This window comes from Microcaecilia unicolor, chromosome 2 (genome assembly GCF_901765095.1).
Source record: "Microcaecilia unicolor chromosome 2, aMicUni1.1, whole genome shotgun sequence".
Classification (NCBI taxonomy): Eukaryota; Metazoa; Chordata; class Amphibia; order Gymnophiona; family Siphonopidae; genus Microcaecilia; species Microcaecilia unicolor.
In genome coordinates, this window is record NC_044032.1 from 469,124,240 (window position 1) to 469,137,195 (window position 12,956).

Here is a 12,956-nt window from a genome sequence, read left to right on the forward strand (position 1 = left end):
ATAGTGCACACCCGTGTTTGCCATAGTGAACCACTTTCTGCATCACAGGCCAGTAATGTACTCATGGAATGCTCGTTAACCGCATGCTTCTGCCTGCAACAGCTTTCTGCATGGGCTTCTCGGTGTTCTTCAGATGAGTTAGTTGTATATTCATTAACACCAGTTTGGATTGGATTGGATTTATTCATTTTATATACTGTCTTATACCTTAGTGCCGAAGGGGTTTACAAATACAATCACATAAACTAAAATAACAAAGTACAAAATTTAAAATCAACAATACCTGGCAAGCAGTATCTGCGATAAATCAAACATAATATTGATGAAACATCCAAGACTTTAAAAGCTTATGAAACACAATATATGAAAAAGCATTTTGAAGTTGTTCAAGGCAAAGAGTAGGACCAGCATAAGAAAATCCATACTTCCTAGTGGATGAAAGTTTCATAACATCAAGATTGGGAGTTCCTGCTGAGGAATATATTTCTGTACCTTACTGCAAAGATAGACTGGATGTTGCAAATGAAATGATTTATAAACCAAACACAAGAGCTTGAAACTGATTTGTGCTGCAATAGGTAGCCAATGCACATGAAAAAAACACAGGAGTAATATGATCCAATCTTTTAGAGCCAGTTATTAAACATGCAGCCATATTTTGCACCAGTTGCAAGTGTTGGAGGTTTGGTTTACTCAATCCAATCAAAAGGGAACTACAGTAATCAAGTCTACTTGTGACAAATGTATAAATTATTGTTTTCAGACAATATAGGCCTCAGGTGTCCCAACATGCAAAGATAATAAAAACACGATTTGACAGTATGACCATTAAACTTCAAAACACTGTCATATCAAAAACCCAATGTTATTATTGTGCTCATTTTTGAAAGAGAAAAAAGTCCAAAAAGTATCATTTGGATGTAATTCTTCTCAAAACGTCCAAACTGGTATTATTTTTGAAACCTGTTTTGCGGATGTCTATCTATGCATTTCATCAGCAGTGCATCCAAATTACAAGGGGGTAGCCTAGTGGTTAGTGCAGTGGACTTTGATCCTGGGGACCTGAGGTCAATTCCCACTGCAGCTCCTTGTGGGTCTGGGCAAGTCACTTAACCCTCCATTGCCCCTGGTACAAAATAAGTACAGTGGTGGAAATAAGTATTTGATCCCTTGCTGATTTTGTAAGTTTGCCCACTGACAAAGACATGAGCAGCCCATAATTGAAGGGTAGGTTATTAGTAACAGTGAGAGATAGCACATCACAAATTAAATCCGGAAAATCACATTGTGGAAAGTATATGAATTTATTTGCATTCTGCAGAGGGAAATAAGTATTTAATCCCTCTGGCAAACAAGACCTAATACTTGGTGGCAAAACCCTTGTTGGCAAGCACAGCGGTCAGACGTCTTCTGTAGTTGATGATGAGGTTTGCACACATGTCAGGAGGAATTTTGGTCCACTCCTCTTTGCAGATCATCTCTAAATCATTAAGAGTTCTGGGCTGTCGCTTGGCAACTCGCAGCTTCAGCTCCCTCCATAAGTTTTCAATGGGATTAAGGTCTGGTGACTGGCTAGGCCACTCCATGACCCTAATGTGCTTCTTCCTGAGCCACTCCTTTGTTGCCTTGGCTGTATGTTTTGGGTCATTGTCGTGCTGGAAGACCCAGCCACGACCCATTTTTAAGGCCCTGGCGGAGGGAAGGAGGTTGTCACTCAGAATTGTACGGTACATGGCCCCATCCATTCTCCCATTGATGCGGTGAAGTAGTCCTGTGCCCTTAGCAGAGAAACACCCCCAAAACATAACATTTCCACCTCCATGCTTGACAGTGGGGACGGTGTTCTTTGGGTCATAGGCAGCATTTCTCTTCCTCCAAACACGGCGAGTTGAGTTCATGCCAAAGAGCTCAATTTTTGTCTCATCTGACCACAGCACCTTCTCCCAATCACTCTCGGCATCATCCAGGTGTTCACTGGCAAACTTCAGACGGGCCGTCACATGTGCCTTCCGGAGCAGGGGGACCTTGCGGGCACTGCAGGATTGCAATCCGTTATGTCGTAATGTGTTACCAATGGTTTTCGTGGTGACAGTGGTCCCAGCTGCCTTGAGATCATTGACAAGTTCCCCCCTTGTAGTTGTAGGCTGATTTCTAACCTTCCTCATGATCAAGGATACCCCACGAGGTGAGATTTTGCGTGGAGCCCCAGATCTTTGTCGATTGACAGTCATTTTGTACTTCTTCCATTTTCTTACTATGGCACCAACAGTTGTCTCCTTCTCGCCCAGCGTCTTACTGATGGTTTTGTAGCCCATTCCAGCCTTGTGCAGGTGTATGATCTTGTCCCTGACATCCTTAGACAGCTCCTTGCTCTTGGCCATTTTGTAGAGGTTAGAGTCTGACTGATTCACTGAGTCTGTGGACAGGTGTCTTTCATACAGGTGACCATTGCCGACAGCTGTCTGTCATGCAGGTAACGAGTTGATTTGGAGCATCTACCTGGTCTGTAGGGGCCAGATCTCTTACTGGTTGGTGGGGGATCAAATACTTATTTCCCTCTGCAGAATGCAAATAAATTCATATACTTTCCACAATGTGATTTTCCGGATTTAATTTGTGATGTGCTATCTCTCACTGTTACCAATAACCTACCCTTCAATTATGGGCTGCTCATGTCTTTGTCAGTGGGCAAACTTACAAAATCAGCAAGGGATCAAATACTTATTTCCACCACTGTACCTAAATATATGTAAACCGCTTTGAATGTAGTTGCAAAAAACCTCAGAAAAACGGTATATCAAGTCCCATTTCCCTTTCCCGTTTTCAAAGGTGAGGTTAGGGAGTGCCTAACACTTGGACATTTTATGGCCATAATGGAACAAAATCAAAACATCTAGGGTGAAAACTTCAACATTTTGATCTAGACCTGTTTATCTAACATATAAGACACAAAAAGGTGCCCTAAATGACCACTGGAGGGATTCAGAGATGACCCCCCTTACTCCCCCAGTGGTCACTGACCCCCTACTACCCCCAAAAAATATGAATGAAAATAGTGCTCACCTACCTCTATGACAGCCTCAGATGTTTAGCCAAGTTCATTAGAGCAACATGCAGGTCCCTTGAGTAGTCTAGTGGTGGCTGCAGTGAGCTGTAGATAGGTGAACCCAGGCCCATACCTCCTCCTATCTGTTACACTTGTGGTGGAAACTGTGAGCCCTCCGAAACTCACCAGAATCTCATTGTACCCAAATATGGGTGTCCCCTTCACCCATAAGGGCTATTGTAGTGGTGTAAAGTTGGGGGTAATTGATTTTGGGTGGGTTTTGGAGGGCTCAGCAGACAAGATAAGGGAGCAGAGGTGTACCTGGTAGCATTTATTTGAAGTCCACAGCAGTGCCCCCTAGGGTGCCCCATTGCTCTCCTGGGATGTCTGAGGGACCAGTCTGCTAAAAATGCTGACTCCTCCTATATCCCAATGGCTTGATTTTGTGTTTTTTTAACTTGTGCTCTTTTTTTGAAAATTGCCCCAAAAGATAAATTCACAAAGCACAAAACCTTGTTTGAAATGGTATTTTTGAAAAAAAAAAAGACTTTTTTTTAAAAATGGGTTAGGTATGTTTAGTGCAAAACGTCCAAAGTCCGACTTAGGTGCAGTATCAAAAATGCCCCTTCTCATCTTGCAATATTAGAAGAGATTTAATACATATTTCAGAAAAAAAACTCTTAAATCATTACACTTATGTGAAAGCCACATTGCAGATGATTTCTCAACATTTAGAATTAAATCAAACTCACTCATCCAGTCTGTTAGAATCTTGAGTTTTTCATTAAACTCCGGGATTACTTTTTCTTGATCATTTTTCTCCATAAAAACTATGAGCTGAATATCATCAGCAAAGAAATGAAAATCTATTTTCCACCTCTCTAATAGTTTTGCTAAAGGTGATAATAACAATCCTTGTGGAACACCTCTTTCCAAAACTCTCTTTTGCTCAGAGCTCATGATTCCAACAGACTGACTGTATGTGATGAGAAAATTAAGAGCCAAACCATTGCAAGACTACTGATTTAATCCCAATTGCATCAAGACGTTGCAGTAACTTTGAATGAGATACTGTATCAAAGGCTGCGGTAAGATCTAACTGCACCCATAAGGCATCAAAGCCCTGATCAACTTTCACCAGTATCTCATCCACTATTTCCAGCAATAGGGATTCAGTACTATGATCACAACGATATCCTGATTGTCGGCAGGGTGGACTGCAGGTGTTTTGGGCCCCCCTGCCCAGCCACTGCCTGACACCCCCCTCTGCCACCACAGTGACACCAATGCTGCCCCAGTTCTACCTGAGGGGTCCTGGTGGTCTGGTGGCCTCTGCAGGAGGGGGCATGTTCTTTCCTGCCCACTGTACTGCTGCTATTTTAAAAATGGCAGCTGAGACTCCCTGTGGAAGTCTCACAAGACTACTGGACTATTGTGGGAAGTCTCAGCCACCATTTTGAAAATACGGTGGTGCCAGCAGGCGGGAATAGCAGCAGCCCAGCGAGCTGAGCAGGACAAATGTGCCCCCTCCCCCGCTGAGACCTCTAGATCACCAGCGGCGCACCGGACATCCTGGGCAGAGTCTCTGGGCCCCCTAGAGCCTCTGGGCCCTCGGGTACTGCCCGGTTGCCAAATGGTCAGTCTGATCCTGATTGCCAGTGATGAATAAGATCATTTGTATCCAAAAAGTCATTCAATTGCAAAAGAACAGCATTCTCCAAAATCATTGTCAACAGAGATAGATTGGAAATTGGCCGAAAGCCTGCATATCCATCTTATAAATTCTTTCCTTTCTTAAGAATTGGAATGACTACAGCTTCCTTCAAATGAGTTGGAACATTAACAGTACTAAAAGACAAATTAATGAGATAAATCAGAAATGGGGCAGCAGCCTCTTTACATGAAGATAAGTAACAAAAAAGGAGTTTTGTCTAACAAAATAGCAGATGAATTTATGGGCCGGAGAAGTTTAACCACATCAACCTGAGATACTGATCAAAATTGATTCCAGGCACCATCCGCTTCTACAGAAGAGGAGAACTGTTCATGCTCAACTAAATCTAAATTGAGCACAGTGTTACCTCCTTTTGAAGGGTCCATTTACTAAGCTGTTCTAAAAAGTGGCCGGCGGTAGTTTTAGTGTGTGCGTTTCCCATGTGCTCTGACCACTTTTTAGCGAGGCTCTAAAATGGCTGAATTTCTATTTTGACCACTAATGGCCACGCACTAATTTTGAAACTACCATCTGAGCCCTTACTGCTACCTATTTAATAGGCGGTAAGGGCTCACACGTTAGTCATACGGTAATTAGGCAGTGTGTGGTGGGAAATGGTAACCGGCAAAAGCAGAACTACCACGAGGTACCTGGGCTTGCCCAATGGTAGTGCTGTTTTGCTGCACACTACCTGTGTGGTAGCCCTCATGCCCCTTCATAAAATGGCCCCATTGAGTTAATATGCAAGCTCACGTTCAAAACCTTGCTGCAAAAATAATCTGAAAAACAGTAGCAGTCAAAGACTTGTCAGAAAGAGCACCAGAAGGTGGTGAAGAAGTCATGTCTGAAACAATTCTCAAATATGGTGAGGATTATTCCCTACTTCAGGTAATTTCTTATTCATATATTCCTTTTTGCTCTTCAAAATCTCTTGATAGTAAAACTTACTTTGAGCTCTACACTTCTGACACAGCTCATCTGATGGATGTTTATGCCACTTATGTTCCAACTGACACAACTGGGGTCACAAAAGAAACAAACCTGAATGATACTATTTATTTCTAGAAACAGAGGAAGAAGCCATCCACTTAGTTTCTGGAACGGAGACTGACTGTCACTCAAGTTTCTGTGAAGCCAAAAGCAGAGCTGGTTACGCCTGAATTAAATTATTTTTCATTGTTTGGGAGTATTTTGAGCCCCTCTTTAGTTGGTCAGACTGGGATGGTCTGACACTGTCTTTTTAAATTTAATTGCAAAGAATATATTTTTCATTAAAAAAATATTTTGGTAGTTGCTGCATTAGGTTTAAGATATTCTTTAAAAATGACTGTGAGGGAGGGAGTGGTATAGTGGCAAGCGTCCCTAAGAACACTCCCTCACTAACCTTCACCCCCTTTTACAAAGCTGCACGGTAAAGCCAACACAGCCCATTCACTTTGAATGGGCTGCATTGGCCTTACATGCGGCTTTGTAAAAGGGGAGTAAGGCTGCAGTTTAGCCATGGCAAAAACTGTGTTAGGAAGATGGGGCACAGGCTGGGAGGCGGTTAAATGCCCTGGAGCAGAGTGGATCAGAGAGGCCCCAAGGCAAGAGGTCTCCAAGAGAGAGATCTTGAGTGCATGGATCTCATTGGAGGGAGCTCCAAGTGAGGAATCCCCCTTATAGTGTTTGCTGAGCTGCAATACCTATGGGGGGAGTCCCAGGGAAGTAAGGAGTGGCCCAAGCTAAGTTGTTTGCACCCTGTAGAAGTCCAGGGATTGCATGAGAAGGAACAGAAGACTGCAAAGGTAAAGGAGTGCCTTCTGTTTTCTGGTAAGACCCAGGTCCTGAGTGTCCTAGTAGGATCCAGGCCTGTATTTATGTATGGGTAACTGGAACTGTGTTGAATAAGGTAGAACTGCTCAGGGTGGAAGTGAGTCTGCAACTGGAACAGACTGTCTTGCTTTGATTACTTGTTCACCAATAAAGCTTTTCCTTGACTTTACACTGCCCTTTGCCTGTGTCTGTGAGGTCCTGCAACCAGTCGCAAGCCATGTTACCACAGTAACAAAAAACAAAAAAAAAACCCACTTCTTCAAGTACTAAATATAGTGAATAATAGGACATAAAATATGAATGTGTTATACTTAGAAAAAATAACATACAGGAAAAGTCTGATGAGACTAAAGGATCAAAGTATGATCTAAAGATGAAAAGAGAAGGGGGATATATGATAGAGATGATCAAATACTTGAAAGGTCTTAATAGTGCTCAAGAGTGACCTCACCTTGAATGTTCCATTCTGGAGGACATAGCTTCATCAGGATATTGATTTGATGAAAGTGGTTAAGAAAGGGATTGTTAAAAATGATGTAACATTTGCTACACAAACCCTTGGGTTCTTAATGTCATTTCATCTTAGTTATTGCACCTAGCATTCACCATCCTGGGTGCATTACAATTCTTAGTAAATAAATTAAAAATTGAATGTAGCCAAGGGAAGAAATGAAGGGGAAACATAATACTAACATATGTGATACAGAAGTTATGTAGGTTTCCTACCTAGTTGTGAATATTTTATTGTACTGATTGGGCAGGTGTTTTCTGCTGTCATCTACTACATTACGTTACTACTATATTCAGGGATTTCACTTGTCATTGCTTCAGTATACAGTTATAAAAATCGAGAAACTTTCTAGCTGGATTCCCTAGAGGTCGAGGTAGAGGTGTTCCAAAAGATCTATAGGAGGGAAACTGCCTATCTTTCTGTTTCCTCTTTGTACCAAGCCAACAGTAAATTAAAGGTCCAACATTAAAAGGACTTATGCTTCTACCTTTGCACTTAAGCTCAAAATTTTACCAAACTGCTAAATTTAGCATAAAGAGTGGGTGGGGATGGGGCAGATTTATCTTGGGTGGGGGTTGGGGAGGTTATGTGGGCAATTCAGTTTATGTGGTGTCAGTCAGACAAGATAGTCGCAGCCAACTGAGGTCTTTTTTCCTCCTTTTTGAAGAATTAATGAAAATATAAATAATTAAAAACAAATGTAACAACACCAAACATAAGGATTTCCAAGGAATATTATGAATTATGTGTTTATATAACATGTTTTGTATTCTGGGGTGTTGTTTATCTGCTATTTATTTTTTTTGGTGTGTTCACTTTTTTAGTAGTTTTCCTTTTTGGTTTGGCAATTCAGTAAAAACAATGCTAACCACCACTGGCTGAATATTGACCAGCATAGCTTCAACACACATGGATATTTAAAAAGCAAATCTGTAACTGGGCACAGAAAAGTAGCACGTCAATGCATAAGTGTACTATGCAGGATTCTATAAGACAGTGAGTATGTACCATAGTGCATAACTGCGAGGAGGGCATAACATGGGCATGACTCCAATTTATGCACACAACTTATGGAATGCTATAGTGCCCTTGAATAAGTCTCTGGTGAGGCCCCATTTAGAATACTGTGTGCAATTCTGGAGACTGCACCTATGGCAAGCTGTAAACAGGATGGAGTCAGTTCAGAGGTCAGCTACAAAACTGGTAAGCGGTCTCGGTCATAAAACATATACAGAGACAGGTTTATGAAGCTCCTAGTTCTTTAACTTTTATACCATTCTGTAAGTTGGTTTCACTACCTAAGACAGGACACTGAGAAATGGGACATTTCCATATGTGAAGTTTTGGTCTACACATTTCCATCTGGAGGGGACACTAATTGGGACAGTTACTCAATTTTTCATATTCACAAAGAGATTGCTTCTAAAAGATCAAATGTTGATTCTAATATTGTTGAAGTGGAAAGGGGACTTGATATGCTGCCTTTCTGAGGTTTTTGCAATTATATTCAAAGTGGTTTACATATAGTCAGGTACTTATTTTTGTACTAGGGACAATGGAGGGTTAGGTGATTTGCCCAGAGTCCCAAGGAGCTGCAGTAGGAATTGAACCCAGTTCCCCAGTATCAAAGTCCACTGCACTAACCACTAGGCTACTCCTCCATTCCAAAGCAGGTCTCTGTTGTTGAACCATGGATTTCCTTCCTGCATGCTGTCTCTACATCAGCTATTAAAGATTAATTTGTAATCCATTTGAAATTGGAGATAATGGAGAATGCCTGTATGGTCTGTAATGTTCCTAGAGCAAATACTTGGAGTGGAGGGGTAGCTTAGTGGTTAGTGCAGCAGACTTGATTCTAGGGAACTGGGTTCAATTCCCACTGCAGCTCCCTGTCACTCTGGGCAAGTCACTTAACCTGCCATTGCCCCAGGTACAAATAAGTATCTGTATATACTATGTAAACCACTTTGAATGTAGTTGCAAAAAAACAAACAAACCAGGAAGGTGGAATATCATTCCCTTTCCCTTTAGGATATCTTACATGGACTTGAATAATCTAGGTGCAAACATTTACAGCTGCTTAAGAGTAGGTGTAAATTAGCTGCACCTGCAAGGTAAGCTTGATTTCTGATGTTTATGCTGGTATTAATTGTATACAGACTCGTAGGCACCTGTAAGGCTCATTTTTGAAAGAGAAAAATGTTTAAATAGTGGCAAAAAAAGTAGCATTTGGAGGTTTTGCTTGCCAAAACATTCAAATCACTATTTTTGAACCTAATTTTATAAATATTTTGCTATGCAGTTCATCCACAGTGCATTCAAATTGCAAGGGTATGTGTTGGGGGGTGGGGCAGAATTGGGGGCGGTATTTGGGCATTCCTAAGACTTGAACATTTTTTTAACTATAATGGAACAAAACAAAAATAACAGAGCTACAATTGAGACATTTTGGTGTAGACCTGTTTTTTTATCATGACTAAGTCACAAAAGAGTGCCCAAAATGACCACTGCAGAAATTAAGGCATGACCCCCCCCCCCTTACTCCCCCTGTGGTACTTACCCCCTCCCACACCCTACCCCAAAATATTAAAGAAACAGTACATATCAGCATCTATGACAGTCTTAGATGTTACAGCAGCAGTGAGGTCCCTGGAGTAGCCTAGGGGTTGGTGCAGTGCACTGTGGAGAAGGGGACCCAGGCCAATAATCCTCTTGTTACAGTTGTGGTGGAAAGTATGAGCCCTCCAAAACTCACCAAAAACCTGCTGTACTCACATATAGGTGACATCTGCAGCCATAAGGGCTATTGTAGTGGTCTACAGTTGGGTACAGTAGGTTTTTGGTGGGTTTTGGAGGACTTATCATACAATATAAGGGGGGTAATGGTGAGATGTGTATCTGGGAGCTTTTAGGTGAAGTCCACTCCAGTGCCCAAGTGCTCTTCTGAGATGTCTGTGTAGCCAGTCTAGTAAGAATTCTGGCTCCTCCTACAACCCACTGGCTTGATTTTGTGCGTTTTTCACTTGGACTTTTTTTTTTTAATGGTCCACAAAGATAGACACACTGTGTAGCAAATGATCATTTACTAAACGAAAGATAAACGTTTTGCTGTTTTGAAAATCACTATATTCACCACTTGAATTTTCAATGTTTTCAGCAAAATGTCCAAAGTTGGGTGTAAATTTCATATTGAAAATGGCCCTCCATGTGTCCCACCTACTTGCCCCCTTTTAAGTGTACATTGAAATAACCAAGTACAATCAGATTGATAATGTGGACCGCAACATCAGATATGGTAGAACTGACCATGTCCAAAGAGGCAATAGCCAGGGATAGAAGGTAGTAAGGCAGTAAAACAGAAGCAAATGAATTGCTGTATAAAGATTCAAGCAGATCAAAAGAGCTTTGGGGTATCTAAATCTGATTCAAGCTTCTTAGTGGGAAGAAATGAAGGAAACAGTAAAGCTAAGTCCCCATGCCTCAATTTACCAGATCTACTAACAGACAGAGAAGAGAAGCCGAGAGGTGAACAATAAGTTAAATACGCTTTTTCACCCTTTTTGCAACCATGATTCAGGGGGTCTTTTACTAAAACTTAGCTCGAGTTATCTGTAGCAGGGCCCATTTTATTCCTATGGGCCCTGCTGTAGATATATCTAGCTAAGCTTTAGTAAAAAAAAAAAAAAAAAAACCCTCAGTAAGGTAAAGTAGGTCAATGTAATTATCAAGAATGAGGTCATGTATCAAAGTAGTCTTAAGAATACACAGACCTAGCATTCAGCAATGCAAACTGCAGGTTAGAGAGTAATGTAAATGTAGGAGACATGGAATAATCAGAATTTGTGATGCAGGTTTTACAAGGCATAAGTGTTTTGCCCAAGGGGAAGGATGAGCAACAAATAGCAACAGTTATCAGCATCCTCAAATAACTGGGATGTGACCTGGTGATAACATAAGTCTATATTGAAGACAAGTGAAAATATAGACAACAGACAGTGGAGGGAAATGCACCAGTTTTAGTAGGAGCAGAATAGGACCTTCTAGAACAAGACAGAATAATGCTCCCAGAAGTGGGAGGTGGAGATCTCTCAGGTTATCTATCTAAATTATGTTAATGAACTTTGCTTCTAACAACTTATTAATTTTTAAATTCAGCTAAACTCTTAGCCTTGGCCACATTCTCTGGCAGCAAGTCCATACCTTAATTATGTATTGACTAAAAATATATATTTTCTAGAATCTGGTTTAAATCTGCTACTAGTTAGCTTCATGGAGTGACCCCTAGTCTTAGTACTTGTGGAAAGAGTACATAACTGCCCCCTTTTCCATATTGCTCTTAATTTATAAACCTCTATCACATCTCCTCTCAGGCATCCTTATCTACTATAAAGAGCTCTAACCTGTCAAACATTTCTTCATAAGGTAACCATTCCATCCCCTGAACTGTTTTTTGCCACCCTCGTCTTCACTTAGTCTAGTTCTGCTATATCTTTTATGAGATGTGCCGATCAGGACTGCACACAATAGTCCAGGTATATTTTGTGCCATGCATCAAAATATTTCCTATTTTACTCTATGTTATTTTCTGAATAATTCTTACCATTTTATTGGGATTTTTTGGTTTTTTTTTTTTTTTTTACATTTGCAGCGTCACACTGAGTTGAGGATTTGAAAGTATTGTCGACAATGGCTCCAAGATCTGTTTTTTTGAGTGGAACCCCCCTAGTGTGGAATTTCTTTTTGTTTAGCTTCCCTCGGGGCTCATTTTCAAAAGAGAAAAACATCCAAGAAGTGTCATAACACAACATTTAGATGAATTTCTTCTCAAAATGTCCAAATCGGTATTTTTGAAACCTATTTTGCAGACATTTATCTATGCAATTCATCTGCACTATGACCAAATCACAAGGGGGTGTTTCAGGGGTGTTTTGAAGGCGGGCTTAGAGCGTGCCTAACACTTGGACATTTTACAGCCTTAGAGGGGCATAATCGAATGGCGCCGGCCATCTTCAGGGCCGGCTCCGCAAAGAGGCGGTGCCAACCGTATTATCGAAAAAGATGGCCGACCATCTTTTCTTTCGATAATATGGTTGGGGCTGGCTAAATCTCAACATTTAGGTCAAATGTTGAGATCACCGGGTTTACAGATGGCCGGCTTTAAAAAAGTGGAAAAAAAAAGTCCAAGTGTTTGTCAGGGACATCCTTCTTTTTTTTTTTGAGTGAAAGGACATCCCTGACTTGCACTTTTGTGGGTGGTCATCTCTGGATTACAAGACCAGTGCTCTAACCATTTGGCCACAGCTCCACTTACTTAGATGTCCCTCCCTTTTGATTATGCCCCTTCAGGTCTCTCTCAGCCAATCACAGACAGGGGTCTCTCTCAGCCACTCACAGACAGCTAAAGGGGCATAATCAAAATGGAGGGATATCCAAGTAAGTGGAGCTGTGGCCAATTGGTTAGAGTACCAGTCTTGTAATCCTGAGGTGGCCAGTTCAAATCCCACTGGTACTACTGAAAAAGCCAAGCAAAAATAGTTTTGCTTTAGGACGTCCCTAATGAGCACTTGGATTTTTTTTTTGGGTGGGAGGGGATTGTTGACCACTGGGGGAGTAAAGGGAGGTCATCCCCGATTCCCTCAGATGGTCATTTGGGGCTCCTTTTTGAAGTTTGGTCGTGAAAAAAAAGGGACCAAGTAAAGCCGGCGAAATGCTTGTCAAGCCTGGCTTTTTTTTTTCCATTATCGGGCGAAGCCGACCATCTCGTGATCACACCCCTGTCCCGCCTTCACTACCCTACTGACACACCCCCTTGAAATTTTGCCGGCTCTGCGATGGAAAGCAGTTGAAGCCAGCCAAAATCGGCTTTCGAT

At 41.5% G+C, this 12,956-nt stretch overlaps 1 protein-coding gene across 1 annotated transcript in view; it reads left to right on the forward strand.

Moving 5' to 3' along the window:
• Window positions 1-12,956, forward strand: part of CTNNA2 (catenin alpha 2) — a 1,714,656-nt gene that overhangs the window by 57,446 nt on the left and 1,644,254 nt on the right. The gene's annotated exons all lie outside the window — the stretch shown is intronic.